General features: G+C 49.6%; 1 protein-coding gene across 4 annotated transcripts in view; it reads right to left on the reverse strand.

The window, feature by feature from the left end:
- PTPRE (protein tyrosine phosphatase receptor type E) overlaps positions 1-13,424 on the reverse strand; it is a 180,216-nt gene that overhangs the window by 91,357 nt on the left and 75,435 nt on the right. The gene's annotated exons all lie outside the window — the stretch shown is intronic.

Consider the following 13,424-nt stretch of genomic DNA (forward strand, 5'->3'; position numbering starts at 1 on the left):
GGGTTCAGTCTCTGGCTTTGAAGATCCCCTGGAGGAGGAAATGGCAGCCCACTCCAGTGTTCTTGCCTAGAGAACCCCACGGACAGAGGAGCCTGGAGGGCTATAGTCCACAGGGTCGCACAGAGTCACACATGACTGAGCACAGCACACACGCCAACAGCCAGGATGCGTCAACTGGAGTTGCGTGAGTTCACGGCCTGAGTGTGTGTGGTCGGAGCCATCCCTGGCCCTCTCTGCCTCCTCTTTTTGGGGAAAGAAGAGTCTTCCTGAGCTCAGCTCCGACAGGAAATGAGGCGGAGGGCAGCCGCCGAGTGCTGGGAGGTGTGCTGGATGGGTGAGGATCCATCGACCTGGCTTCCGGACTGAGGCACCACACTTAGAGAACCTGGGGAACGACTTGAGAAGAAAGTGTATTCTGCTGCTTTTGGATGGAATGTCCAACAAATGTCGATCAAGTCTGTCTGGTCTAATGTGTCATTTAAGGCCTGTGTTTCCTTATTAATTTTGTGTGGAGGAGCTGCCCACTGGTACAAGCAGGGTATCGGAGACCCCACTGTTACTGGGCTACTGTCGATTCCCCCTTTTATGGGGGCAGGAGCAGCAAGCGGGAGGTGATACATGTTTACAAATAGCTGATTCATCTTGTCGTACGGCAGAAACTATCACAACATTGTAAAGCAATTCATTTCAGTTCAGATCAGTCGCTCAGTCGTGTCCGACTCTTTGCGACCCCATGAATCGCAGCATGCCAGGCCTCCCTGTCCATCACCAACTCCCGGAGTTCACTCAAACTCATGTCCATCGAGTTGGTGATCCCATCCAGCCATCTGATCCTCTGTCGTCCCCTTCTCCTCCTGCCCCCAATCCCTCCCAGCATCAGAGTCTTTTCCAATGAGTCAACTCTTCTCATGAGGTGGCCAAAGTATTGGAGTTTCAGCCTCAGCATCAGTCATTCCAATGAACACCCAGGACTGATCTCCTTTAGGATGGACTGGTTGGATCTCCTTACAGTCCAAGGGACTCTCAAGAGTCTTCTCCAACACCACAGTTCAAAAGCATCAATTCTTCGGTGCTCAGCTTTCTTCACATTCCAACTCTCACATCCATACATGACCACTGGAAAAACCACAGCCTTGACTAGATGGACCTTTGTTGGCAAAGTAATATCTCTGCTTTTTAATATGCTGTCTAGGTTGGTCATAACTTTCCTTCCAAGGAGTAAGTGTCTTAATTTCATGGCTGCAATCACCATCTGCAGTGATTTTGGAGCCCCCCAAAATAAAGTCTGACACCGTTTCCACTGTTTCCCCATCTATTTCCCATGAAGTGAAGGGGCCAGATGCCATGATCTTCGTTTTCTGAATGTTGAGCTTTAAGCCAACTTTTTCACTCTCCTCTTTTACTTTCATCAAGAGGCTTTTTATAGTTCCTCTTCACTTTCTGCCAGAAGGGTGGTGTCATCTGCATATCTGAGGTTATTGATATTTCTCCTGGCAAACTTGATTCCAGCTTGTGCTTCTTCCAGCCCACCGTTTCTCATGATGTATTCTGCATAGAAGTTAAATAAGCAGGGTGACAATATACAGCCTTGACGTACTCCTTTTCCTATTTTGAATCAGTCTGTTCTTCCATGTCCAGTTCTAATTGTTGCTTCCTGACCTGCATATAGGTTTCTCAAGAGGCAGGTCAGGTGGTCTGGTATTCCCATCTCTTTCAGAATTTTCCACAGTTTATTGTGATCCACACAGTCAAAGGCTTTGGCATAGTCAATAAAGCAGAAATAGATGTTTTTCTGGAACTCTCTTGCTTTTTCCATGATCCAGAGGATGTTGGCAATTTGATCTCTGGTTCCTCTGCCTTTTCTAAAACCAGCTTGAACATCTGGAAGTTCTCAGTTCACGTATTGCTGAAGCCTGGCTTGGAGAATTTTGAGCATTACTTTACTAGCGTGTGAGATGAGTGCAATTGTGTGGTAGTTTGAGCATTCTTTGGCATTGTCTTTGTTTGGGATTGGAATGAAAACTGACCTCTTCCAGTCCTGTGGCCACTGCTGAGTTTTCCAAATTTGCTGGCATATTGAGTGCAGCACTTTCACAGCATCATCTTTCAGGATTTGAAATAGCTCAACTGGAATTCCATTGCCTCCACTAGCTTTGTTTGTAGTGATGCTTTCTAAGGCCCACCTGACTTCACATTCCAGGATGTCTGGCTCTAGGTGAGTGATCACACCATCGTGATTATCTGGGTCATGAAGATCTTTTTTGTACAGTTCTTTTGTGTATTCTTGCCACCTCTTCTTAATATCTTCTGCTTCTGCTAGGTCCATACCATTTATGTCCTTTATCGAGCCCATCTTTGCATGAAATGTTCCCTTGGTATCTCTAATTTTCTTGAAGAGACCTCTAGTGTTTCCCATTCTGTTGTTTTCCTGTATTTCTTTGAATTGATCACTGAGGAAGGCTTTCTTATCTCTCCTTGCTATTCTTTGGAACTCTGCATTCTGATGCTTATAGCTTTCCTTTTCTCCTTTGCTTTTCACTTCTCTTCTTTTCACAGCTATTTGTAAGGCCTCCTCAGACAGCCATTTTGGTTTTTTGCATCTCTTTTCTGTGGGGATGGTCTTGATTCCTGTCTCCTGTACAATGTCACAAACCTCCGTCCATAGTTCATCAGGCACTCTGTCTATCAGATCTGGTCCCTTAAATCTATTTCTCACTTCCACTGTATAATCATAAGGGATTTGATTTAGGTCATACCTGAATGGTCTAGTGGTTTTCCCTACTTTCTTCAATTTCAGTCTGAATTTGGCAATAAGGAGTTCATGGTCTGAGCCACAGTCAGCTCCTGGTCTTGTTTTTGCTGACTGTATAGAGCTTCTCCATCTTTGGCCACAAAGAATATAATCAATCCGATTTTGGTGTTGACCATCTGGTGATGTCCATGTGTAGAGTCTTCTCTTGTGTTGTTGGAAGAGAGTGTTTGCTATGACCAGTGCGTTCTCTTGGCAAAACTCTATTAGCCTTTGCCCTGCTTCATTCCGTATTCCAAGGCCAAATTTGCCTGTTACTCCAGGTGTTTCTTGACTTCCTACTTTTGCATTCCGTCCCTTATAATGAAAATGACATCTTTTTTGGGTGTTAGTTCTAAAAGGTCTTGTAGGTCTTCATAGAATTATACTCCAATAAAAACACTTCTCTGGTGACTCAGACGGTAAAGAATCTGCCTGCAATGCAGGAGACCCAGGTCTGATCCCTAGGTCAGGAATATCCCCTGGAGAAAGGAGTGGCTATCCACTCCTGTATTCTTGCCTGTTGAATTCCATGGACGGAGGAGCCTGGTGGACCGAAGTCCACAGGATTGCAAAGAGTCAGACATGACTGGGCGACTACCACTTTCACCTTTCAAAAATAAACAAAGTACATGAATAAAATCGTAAAATTCAAAACAAAACAAAAAACCTGGGGAAGCCTCCAGGGCCGATCTTCTAGGAAAAAAAAAAATCCTTTAATGCAGAATTCGTATGGTTAGAATCCTAAGCGATTTGAATAGACTTTGTCTGAAGTTAGTATCAGAAAGGGGAGCACCACGGTCTCTCTCCACCCTGCCCCCTGATATGTGACATGCAGCCCCCCAACCCCTAATCCTCTCCTTGGGGTTTATTTTCTGCTGTGGAAGCAATGATTTTAGCACAGCAGGCTGGAGACATCCCGCCTTCTCTAGTATCGCACACGTGAGTGTCTTCAGCGCAGTGAACCGCCTTTGGTGAAACAGAAGTGAAGGTGTCCGTTTCAGAGCGATGGAAGTGTCCGACAGTGCAGGTCCTTCTTGGAGGAGTGCTCTCCCTTCCAGACAATTAGACGTCATTTGCTCACTGCTCCACATCCATGCTAGGAATAACAGCCTTTTGAGGCTTCCCTTGTAGCTCAGTCGGAGAAGGCAATGGCACCCCACGCCAGTACTCTTGCCTGGAAAATCCCATGGATGGAGAAGCCGGAAGGCTGGAGTCCATGGGGTCGCTGAGGGTCGAACACGACTGAGCGACTTCCCTTTCACTTTTCACTTTCATGCATTGGAGAAGGAAATGGCAACCCACTCCAGTGTTCTTGCCTGGAGAATCCCAGGGACGGGGGAGCCTGGTGGGCTGCCGTCTCTGGGGTCTCGCAGAGTCGGACACGACTGAAGCAACTTAGCAGCAGCAGCAACAGTTGTAGCTCAGTCCGTAAAGAATCTGCCTGCAATACAGGAGACTCAGGTTCGATCCCTGGGTCAGGAAGATCCCCTGGAGAAGGAAACGACAACCCACTACAGTATTCTTGCCTAGAGAAGCCCATGGACAGAGGAGCCTGGCAGGCTATTGTCCATGGGGGTTGCAAGAATCGGACATTACTGAGAAACTAAATCACCACTTTCCATCATCTTGATACGAGAGGTGAAAGGTGCCACTCCCTGGCAACGACATGTCCCTGATGTGAATTTTCTGAAAGAAACCTGACTCTCTGACACCAAGGCTGGCAGCTTGCGGAACTCTCAGAGAAAGCTCCCTATTGCACGCTAACGCACATTTAAAAACTAGAGGTCAAAACCATTTCATTCAAGGTGGCCCAGGGTTTTTTTTTCCAGTGCATGCACAAGCGTAGCCTGAGTGTCCACACGGACAGAATGCCAAATGAGCCATGTTAAGAATGATCAGGTTCCTGACCTGACAGTTTTCCTCTGACGCTCAGCAAATTCGCCACAACGCCAAGAGGGCTTGCTGTAGTCATTCTGTGATGCCATCCAGAAGTATTAATCAAACACTGCAGCATCATTGGAAAACAGCCTTTCCACGTAGGTGTTTGTAACAATCTATTGCATGGAGCTATTTCTGAAACCACAGAAGCCTTGGGTACCGTCCAGTTCCAAACCCCGCCTGCGGGCTCTGGGCCATCAGCAGAGCACCAGCTGGTAATTCTGCAGTGCTACTCTGGATCCACAGGCCTGGAGAATTTAGGGGCCTCTGGGATCCAAGTCCCTTGCATGGAGGCCCCACGAAGCTCAGGACTCACTAGCTGTTGGGCAGCCCTTGAGGGCAGAGCTGGGGGCTGAACCTGGTCTCTTGGATGTGACAGTCATTTTCTGGCAAGCCTCTGGTCTGCACCCTCTCTTCCTGGAGGAGGGGGCCACCATGGATTAACCTCCTCTGCTTCAGAAGGGAAAACAACGGCTCCATCCAGTAGAGACAATCTCTGAGAGCTAAGGGATGTGCCCACCAAGCAAAGCCACCTACCAGCCTTAAACTTCCATGTCTTGAAATGGGCTATGTTTGCAGTCTTTTATTTTCTCGTTTTTTTTCGCTGTACCGTGCAGCATTTGGGATCTTAGTTCCCAAGTGGGGCGCAAACCTGCTTCCCTAGCAGTGGAAGGTCGGGGCCCTAGCCGCTGGACCACCAGGGAAGTCCGGAAACGGTGCATGTCTTCAGTCAAGCAACTGAGGATGCCTTCTAGATGCACTTATTTTCAGCCACACACTTTACACACCAGGAAGAATGAACCTGCCCTCAGGACCAAGCCCGTGCTGCCGTCTCCCATCAGAGCAGAGTGACACCAATCCCCTCCCCAGGAGTCAGCGTGGCCCTGGTATTCAGCCTCCAGCCACACAGATCTGAAGCCTTTCTTCTCAGGGAGGAGAACCCCAAGCATGGCTCCTGGCTGAAGGTGCTCTGAAGTTCTGAGGACAAGGAGATTGTGAGAGGCACCGAGTCCACTCATGAGATAAACCGGCCCCCCGGCTACAGCCAGGTTCCCCGGTTTTTGTTTTCCGGGATTTGCTCCAACCGTCTCCTAGCAGAGACGGCGTGCTTGGCCTTTCACTCAATGTGTCTGAAACTCAGCCAGTGAGGAGGCGGCTTCTGCAGCCGGAGCTTCCAGGATGTGACAGAGCCGGGTCAGACGTCCGAGCTGCAGGGCTCACCAGGGCTGTGAGTCATGAAGTGATGCTGCTCTCATGCTTGTAAGACCTCCTCCAGGGGGTCTTCCCAGCCCAGGAATCCAACCTTCATCTCCTGAGCCTCCTGCATTGGCAAGCAGATTCTTTACCACTCAAGCCACTGGAGAAGCCCCTTCATCTATGACTATACACCTTTAACTGACTGACCTAAAATGTACCCCTTTCAAAGCAGGGAACTTCAAGGCTTGTAGGTGGCTTTGACTGGACAGCCTGCTCCTTCGTTCTTAGGAATCCACATGAAGTGAATGGGGGGACTGGGAGGAGAACTGCCATGCAAAACCCAAATGGGGCTGAAATGTGTAGTTCTGGCCCGGTTTGGGGACCACGGCAGACCCAAACACGGCTCTCCCCTGAGTTCAGGTAGAATGGAGCTGAAGTACCAGCAGGCCCAGCTGACATCTGCCGCACAGCCACAGAAATCAAACAGAACCAGCTCGGCCTCATCTGTGAAAGAGCTTTACTTCTTACGCTTGGGGGTGCTGCGTGTGTGCTTAGTGGCGTCCGACTCTTTGCGACCCCGTGGACTGTGGCCCATCAGGCTCCTCTGTCCATGAAATTTTCCAGGCAAGAGTACTGGAGTGGGTTGCCATTTCCTCCTCCAGGGGGTCTTCCTGACCCAGGGATCGAACCCGCATCTCCTGTGTCTCCTGCATTGGCAGGCGGGTTCTTTACCACCGAGCCACATTAGTAGCCTTCAATCATTTATTTATGTCTCTTGCTCCAAAAAGGAGGCAAAGCCGCATAGGGAGTATTAAATCACAGTCACTCACTCACACACCAGCACTTGTATGCGGGCCCAGAGAGACAGGGTCCCTGCTAGAAGGCCTCCATGCTAGAGGGGAGGGAGTGGATGAATACGGCTTTTCCAAAGAGTAGCGAGTAGCAGACAGTCCCCGAGAACCAGAAGTCTCATAGGGAGGACCGGCAGCTGTAGGGGTGATGGGGAGACCTTCTCAGAAACTAATGATGAAAGCGGGAGAATTATAAAGATGTATCTGGAAGTAGAAGAGAAGGCAATGGCAGCCCACTCCAGTACTCTTGCCTAGAGAATCCCAGGGACGAGGGAGCCTGGTGGGCTGCTGTCTCTGGGGTTGCACAGAGTCGGACATGACTGAAGTGACTCAGCAGCAGCAGCTGGAAGTATATCATGTTCCCAGAAGAAAAAAAAAGTCCTTTATTGCAAAACACCCCGGGGGAACATTCCAGTGCCCTGACCATCACTGCTTACAGCGGAGCTGGCTTCAGAGATTGAGAAGAGACACTCAGAAGGGGCTCAGGGCTTGGGGCTTACTGCCGCAGGCCCTGTCCTGAAATTTGAAAGAATTTTGTCTCTGAATCTGTGTTCAGAGAAGAGAAGTCTGACGGGACAGCTCTGCACCGTGCCGGGGGCTTGGGGGTATCGACTCACACCTTCTGCCACCTTCCCGGGCAGGATCCTGAAGGTCCGTTTCTGGCCCCCGATACACACACGCCTCCTGCTGAGTTCCAGAGCAGGCTCTGGGCATCCCTGAGGATCTTTGCACCCTGAAAGAATCCCCCTGCCCCAGGGAGCGTGGCGTTAAATGGGAGGTAGGAAACACTCTGGCAGGTCTGCAGAGAGGCCACAGAAGAAAGGGAAAAGCTCTTTTCCTGCTTTTTGAACAAGCAATCGGGCATCTTGTGCAGCCGACCCTGGTCTTGCTAAGTGCCACCCCAGGCACTGCGGAGAACGCAAAATGCGGTTTCCTTTCTGCTACCTGGTGGTCTCCTGAGTCTCCCTCAGACATTCGTTCATTTGTTCATTCATCCACGGTACACAGAGGGCTGCCAGGCGCCAGGCCGCCACGGGAGATTCGGATTGGGACATTCTGGGTCCTCCAGAAGGTGGCACACCCCGATGTGGCCTGGTCAGCCCTGGGGCAGATCCACTGTTTTCTGTGCCTCTTCAAGGGTCCAGTCAAGTGTTAGCTTCCTGTTTTGTGTCCCACAATACAGAAATCATGGGAAAAGTAAAAAACAGGTATTTTTAAAAATATGCATTTTTGCTAGCTAAAGAGGCAGCTCTCTACCATCTGACCATTCTCTGAATTTGGTTTTCATTCCTCAAAGTTAGCATTTCATTCTCTATAGACCCTGCCCCTGAAGGTAAAACCCTTTCCTGTGGATTTTTGGAGCACATTGGCCAGGACCTCTGAGGCACCTCTGACACGGTTTTCCGTCTTTCCCAGAATCTGGTGGAGAAATTTCAGTGAATCATTGTCTCAGTTATCTGCTCACCCTTGGTCAAGCCCACTGAGTTCTGTGATTCGGTGCAATTTCAACTTTTTTTTTTCAAATTCCCCGGGGATACTGTGATATATACAACAGACATATTTTTATGAGTTACAACCCAGCTGAAGTAAAAGTTATTATTATTTCTTTAACCTTTAAAGTGTGGCTCAGATGGTCAAGAATCTGCCCACCAGGCAGGAGAATTGGGTTCAATCCCTGGGTCAGGAAGATCCCCTGGAGAAGAGCATGGCAAGCCACTCCAGTATTCTTGCCTGGAGAATCCCGTGGACAGAAGAGCCTGGTGGGCTACAGTCCAGGGGGTCTCAAAGAGTCAGACCTGACCGAGTGACTAACACGTTCACTTTCAAATTGAGTTTCAGAAAGGGCTCAACCACAGCCACAGTCTGATGAAGAATGAAGACTCCCATCTGTTTACAAATGCCCAGATGCGGTGCTTGATAACCTGGCGAGGTTCTGAATTTCTGACATGATATCTGGATTTCAAGCACGGAATGGGGATGTCTGGAGCACCACCTAGACGTCTGACAGTGGTGACTCTGCTTATGGACAGAGAGAGGGAGGTGCCCACTCCAGGCCTGCAGTTTGGCCCTCAGGGCAGCTGGTTCTTCCTGAGCTTTACCAGGCCTGGGAGCAGCCGCCCTGATGAAGATGTGTCTCCTGTGCAGGGAAACAGCTGGGGGAAGCGCTGAACCTGGGCCTAGGATGTTGGTTAGAAGCAGATCGTCCCCACAGAAAAGCAACGGCCTCGTGCACTTTCCAGCATCCTCACTAGGAACACAGATGACTTTTTGGCCATTCACGTTGTACTAGAACTTTTCTAGGATATTCCCTGGTGGCTCAGTGGTAAAGAATCCGCCTGCCAATGCAAGAGCCGCAGGTTCGATCCCTGGGTCGGGAAGATCCCCTGGAGAAGGAAATGGCAACCGACTCCAGTATTCTTGCCTGAGAAATCCCATGGACAGAGGAGCCTGGCAGGCTGCAGTCTATGGGGGTCACAAAAGGCACGACTTAGCGACTACACAACAGCAAGAGAACTATTCTGTTGCTTCTGCAGTCCCGTCTCGGAAGGACAGAATCCTGGAGCCTTGCAGAGGTGGGTGGTTAAGGAGCTGGGCCACTTGACTAAAGCCACCCAGCCAGTTGGAAGAGAACAGCGAGCCTCCTGACCCCCTAGGTGGGCCCCTCCTCTGCTCCTTTGGGGGTAGCGTTATTTGATCGGACCCACTTCACAGAGCTGCCCAGCTGCCTTGCCACGGCACACCGTCTCCCTTTGTTGTTCTCTGATTGGCACCATCTCCTGCTGCCTCCAGACCTTCCTGGTCCTGGCATGTGCCATCCCGGTGCTCACCCATCTTCTCAGGCAGCACCGTGGAAATTAATGCCGGGTGCCCTGGGCGCAGGGCAGGCACCTAGACTGCTTCCCTGGAGGCTCCCTGCTCTCTGCTTGGCCCTGGCAGGAGTGCATCAAGGTGAAGACAGATGGTCTTCACTCCCCATTCATCTCAAGGAGCCGGGCTGAGCTACCTCTGAGTGGAAGCAGTCTGGCAGTGAGCCCGAGATGGGAACAGAACAGCTCTGTCCCCAAGACGATCCTGGAGCTCCTGTCACTTAAGGTGATGGACACCAGGGGTCACCAGACCCCAGCTGGGCGGACAGAGGCCACCTGGGGGAGGCCGTGTGAACCGGCACGGACACTGACTCTCTTACTGGGCTTTCTGTTAGGGAAACCTGAAGTGAAGTGAAAGTCGCTCAGTCGTGTCTGACTCTGTGACCTCACGGACTGTAGCCTGCCAGGCTCCTCCGTCCATGGGATTCTCCAGGCAAGAATACTGGAGTGGGTTGCCATTCCCTTCTCCAGGGGATCTTCCTGACCCAGGGTTCAAACCCAGGTCACTCGCATTGTAAGTGGATTCTTTACCGACTGAGCTGCCAGGGAAGCCCTACTGCATGGCATTGCAAGTGGAGCGGATTTGCTGCAACATGGAAAAAAAAAGTTTTAAAAAATTACACAACTTACAAAAACACTGTTACAGAGAGAGATGTTTTTGGCTGTTTGACAAAGCGCCGTTCCCTCCGGTGGAGAGCGTCACAGTCGCAGGGTGGCATCACTGCCATTTCTTATGAGCTGGCGGAAGCTGAGTGTCTCATCTTAGTGATGCTCCTGTGTCCCCTCGCCCCAAACCCACATTACTCAGGTTCTATCAAAAATAATTTTTAAAAGGAAACATGACTTAATCCTCAGCTGCACAGGAGGAAAACATACAGCCACGGGTAGTGAATCACTCATGAAAAATTAAATAAATCCACCCACGGCGGGAAACAGCACCACAGAATGTCGGTGTTGGCTTCACGTTGGAAGAAAGCCAAAAGCAGGTCCTGGAAATCATGATGCCTCTGAATCTGATCTTGCTCACGTTATGCGCACTTGAGATCTCCAACTTCATCTCAGCAGCACACGCTTCCAGCCTGGTTTTATTTATTTCTTTGGAGAGCTGTCACAAGAGGGGAGCAGAGTGGTACTGGTGTTTCCATGGTATCCGAGGAGACTGAGCAACTCGCCCTCCTTGTCCATCACTTCTGATGAAAGAGACCCCATTGCAGGCCCCCAGAACCCTTTGCCAGGATGGATGGCAAAACAGTGGAAAAGGGACCCTTGTTTTATTAACTAATGCTTCTGCTTAAGTTTTGAAATCAAAAACCACAGTTTCCAACTTTTCTTTCCTGTATGTATGTGAGCAACATCACAGAAAGATTGCTTTTCCAAAATTGTTTTCCGGGAGCCAAATACTCTTTTATAGGTCCCCACTTCTTCTGGGGGACAGTGGGAGAGCTACGAGAAATAAGAGGGCAGGGGCAAGAAGGCACCAAAACAGACGCTTGCTTTCCAAAGGGAAGATTATAAAACACAGACAGATTTCATCTTGGAATGGAAGGCGATGGGCCCCGGATATGGAGGACACGCAGCAGTGGTTACTTGAGGGGCATTTCTGCTGTTCATGAAAAATCCAGAGAGAAACCATCCCTGAGCACAGACCTTTGTGTCATGAAGGGACCTTTAAAAAAATCCTCACCAGGCTCTAGACTTTTTAGACAAAGAAAGTGTGACTCAGACATGAAGGGACACGTCTAATTCATTCAGCTTTCTCCAGCTAAACTCTATTTCTGTCCACTCCTTGTCTGGGCTACTGCGCAGAACACACACTCAGAATTGCTAAAGAAAGGACTCTAATAGAGACCGTACAGGCAGTATTTCCTGAAATCAGAATGAGGATCTACCACTGTGTTTTTTCAAGGTCTGGCACAGTCATGAGCCTGCAGGAGACACCTGATAAACGCCGGGCGGGTGAATGGACAGGCTATTGGCCACAGAGAAAGGAAGCCTGGCAAGAGTGTTGGAAGAGATTAGAAAACTGGATTCAGTCAGCAGATAACATGTGGAAACATTTTGGAACCCTGGCCAAAATCAACTTAGGCGATCATAAAACTGTTCCCAAATAGAATTATCAGCCAGAAAACTGTTTGCAGAATCCATGGGATACGCTCTTAGTTAGTAATGAACTCTATTACTTTCATAACAGTAAAATCACATTTTCCATAAAAGTGTGATTTCCATTTTCGACAGGTCTTCCCCTCACCTTTGGAGAAGATGTTGAGAGCTGATTGGTTTCCAGGTGTGAAAGGAGCCTGGGCTCCGTGCAGGGGACACGGGGACTGTGATCCCCTTCCCTACTCACTTCTCCACAGCCCCCCAAGTGTGCTTCCTCATCTTTCTTGTAGAAGGGAGAATGCACCCAAGACTGACTCCAGGCGTCGCGAGGCTCAAGGAGCTCGCTTTGCAAGCCATTCTCTGCCCCGAGTGCGCGTGGGCTGTCAGTGCCACTCAGTTCTCAGGATAAGCCTTTTACGACATTATCTGGCAAGACAGGAAAGAGATCAAGTCCTGTTTCGGGGAATGATAATTTCCACCAACGTGATGTTTAAAAAAAAAAATTAACTTCTCAACAGCCACACAGTAGCTTTAAAAATATGTATACATATCTAACACCTGAACACAAAATCAGCACCATTTCTGAGAGCAGATGTATCTTGGGAGAGTCGTCTGAAATCAGTTAAATACCGTCAACATGTATTTTTAAAATGTTGTTAGAATGCCATCGGCCCCCATCACGAAATAACACAAATCCAAGTTCTGGCTTTGGTTTATGCTCATTTCAGTTCAAAACAAGGAGAAAAGCTACTCAGAGAATCCATTATGTGACGCATTTTGGTTCAGCAATTCGACGGGGATCTTTTCTTTTCCAACATTTTAAATAGTTGATAGCAAACTCTGCATCGTAAGAAGCAGTCTTTAAAACAGTCACTTCCAACTGGCAATTTTGGAAAGAATGCACAGACTCTCACGGTGCCTGCATGACCCAGTTCACACAGGGCTGCCCCCCACCCCACCCGCCGCCCCTGCCGCCCAGGATGGGGCTGAACTGGGGGCGAGGCCCCCTGTCCAGTGGGGACTCGTCCATGGTCCTTCAGGACTCCTTCCTGACTCTGTGGCTCAATGGGTCTGAGAATATGTTCTCCGTAAGTCACGCCCCCAACAGTTTTATAAATGTCTTATCTTCCTTCCCCCCAGCGTCAACGCTGCCTCTCACCAGGCAGTGGGCACAGATCTGCAGCTGACTATGCCATCTGTCCCCGCAACGTCCGCCACACGGACGGGACAAGCTTGTCCCCAGACGGTCAGCCCCGCCTCGTGAGCCCAGACACCAGCTCCCGGGAGACCTGCTTGCTGCTCAACCACCCAGGCACAGCCCGCTTTCTCAGCGTGCCACTGGTAACTAAAATGCCACCCAGGCACAGCCCGCTTTCTCAGTGTGCCACCGGTAACTAAAATGCCACTTCACAAATCTAGTTGTTAAGGGAAATGAAAGGGGTGGTTTTGACTATAAAAATAGAAAATGTCTGATTTAAAACGGATAGGATTTTGATGTGTCATCCAGGCAGCCCAGGGCCCCAGCGATGGTTGGGGATTGTTTTCCTAAAAACTGAGCCTCACATGACTTCCTACCAGCCCCCAAGCAGACTGCTCTCTGGACCATCCCCACGCAGCACTTGGCCCGGCGTGGCCAAGAATCCAACAGGGCGCCGTTAAAACAGTTTCCTGAAGCATCGG

This window comes from Bos mutus, chromosome 26 (genome assembly GCF_027580195.1).
Source record: "Bos mutus isolate GX-2022 chromosome 26, NWIPB_WYAK_1.1, whole genome shotgun sequence".
Classification (NCBI taxonomy): domain Eukaryota; kingdom Metazoa; phylum Chordata; class Mammalia; order Artiodactyla; family Bovidae; genus Bos; species Bos mutus.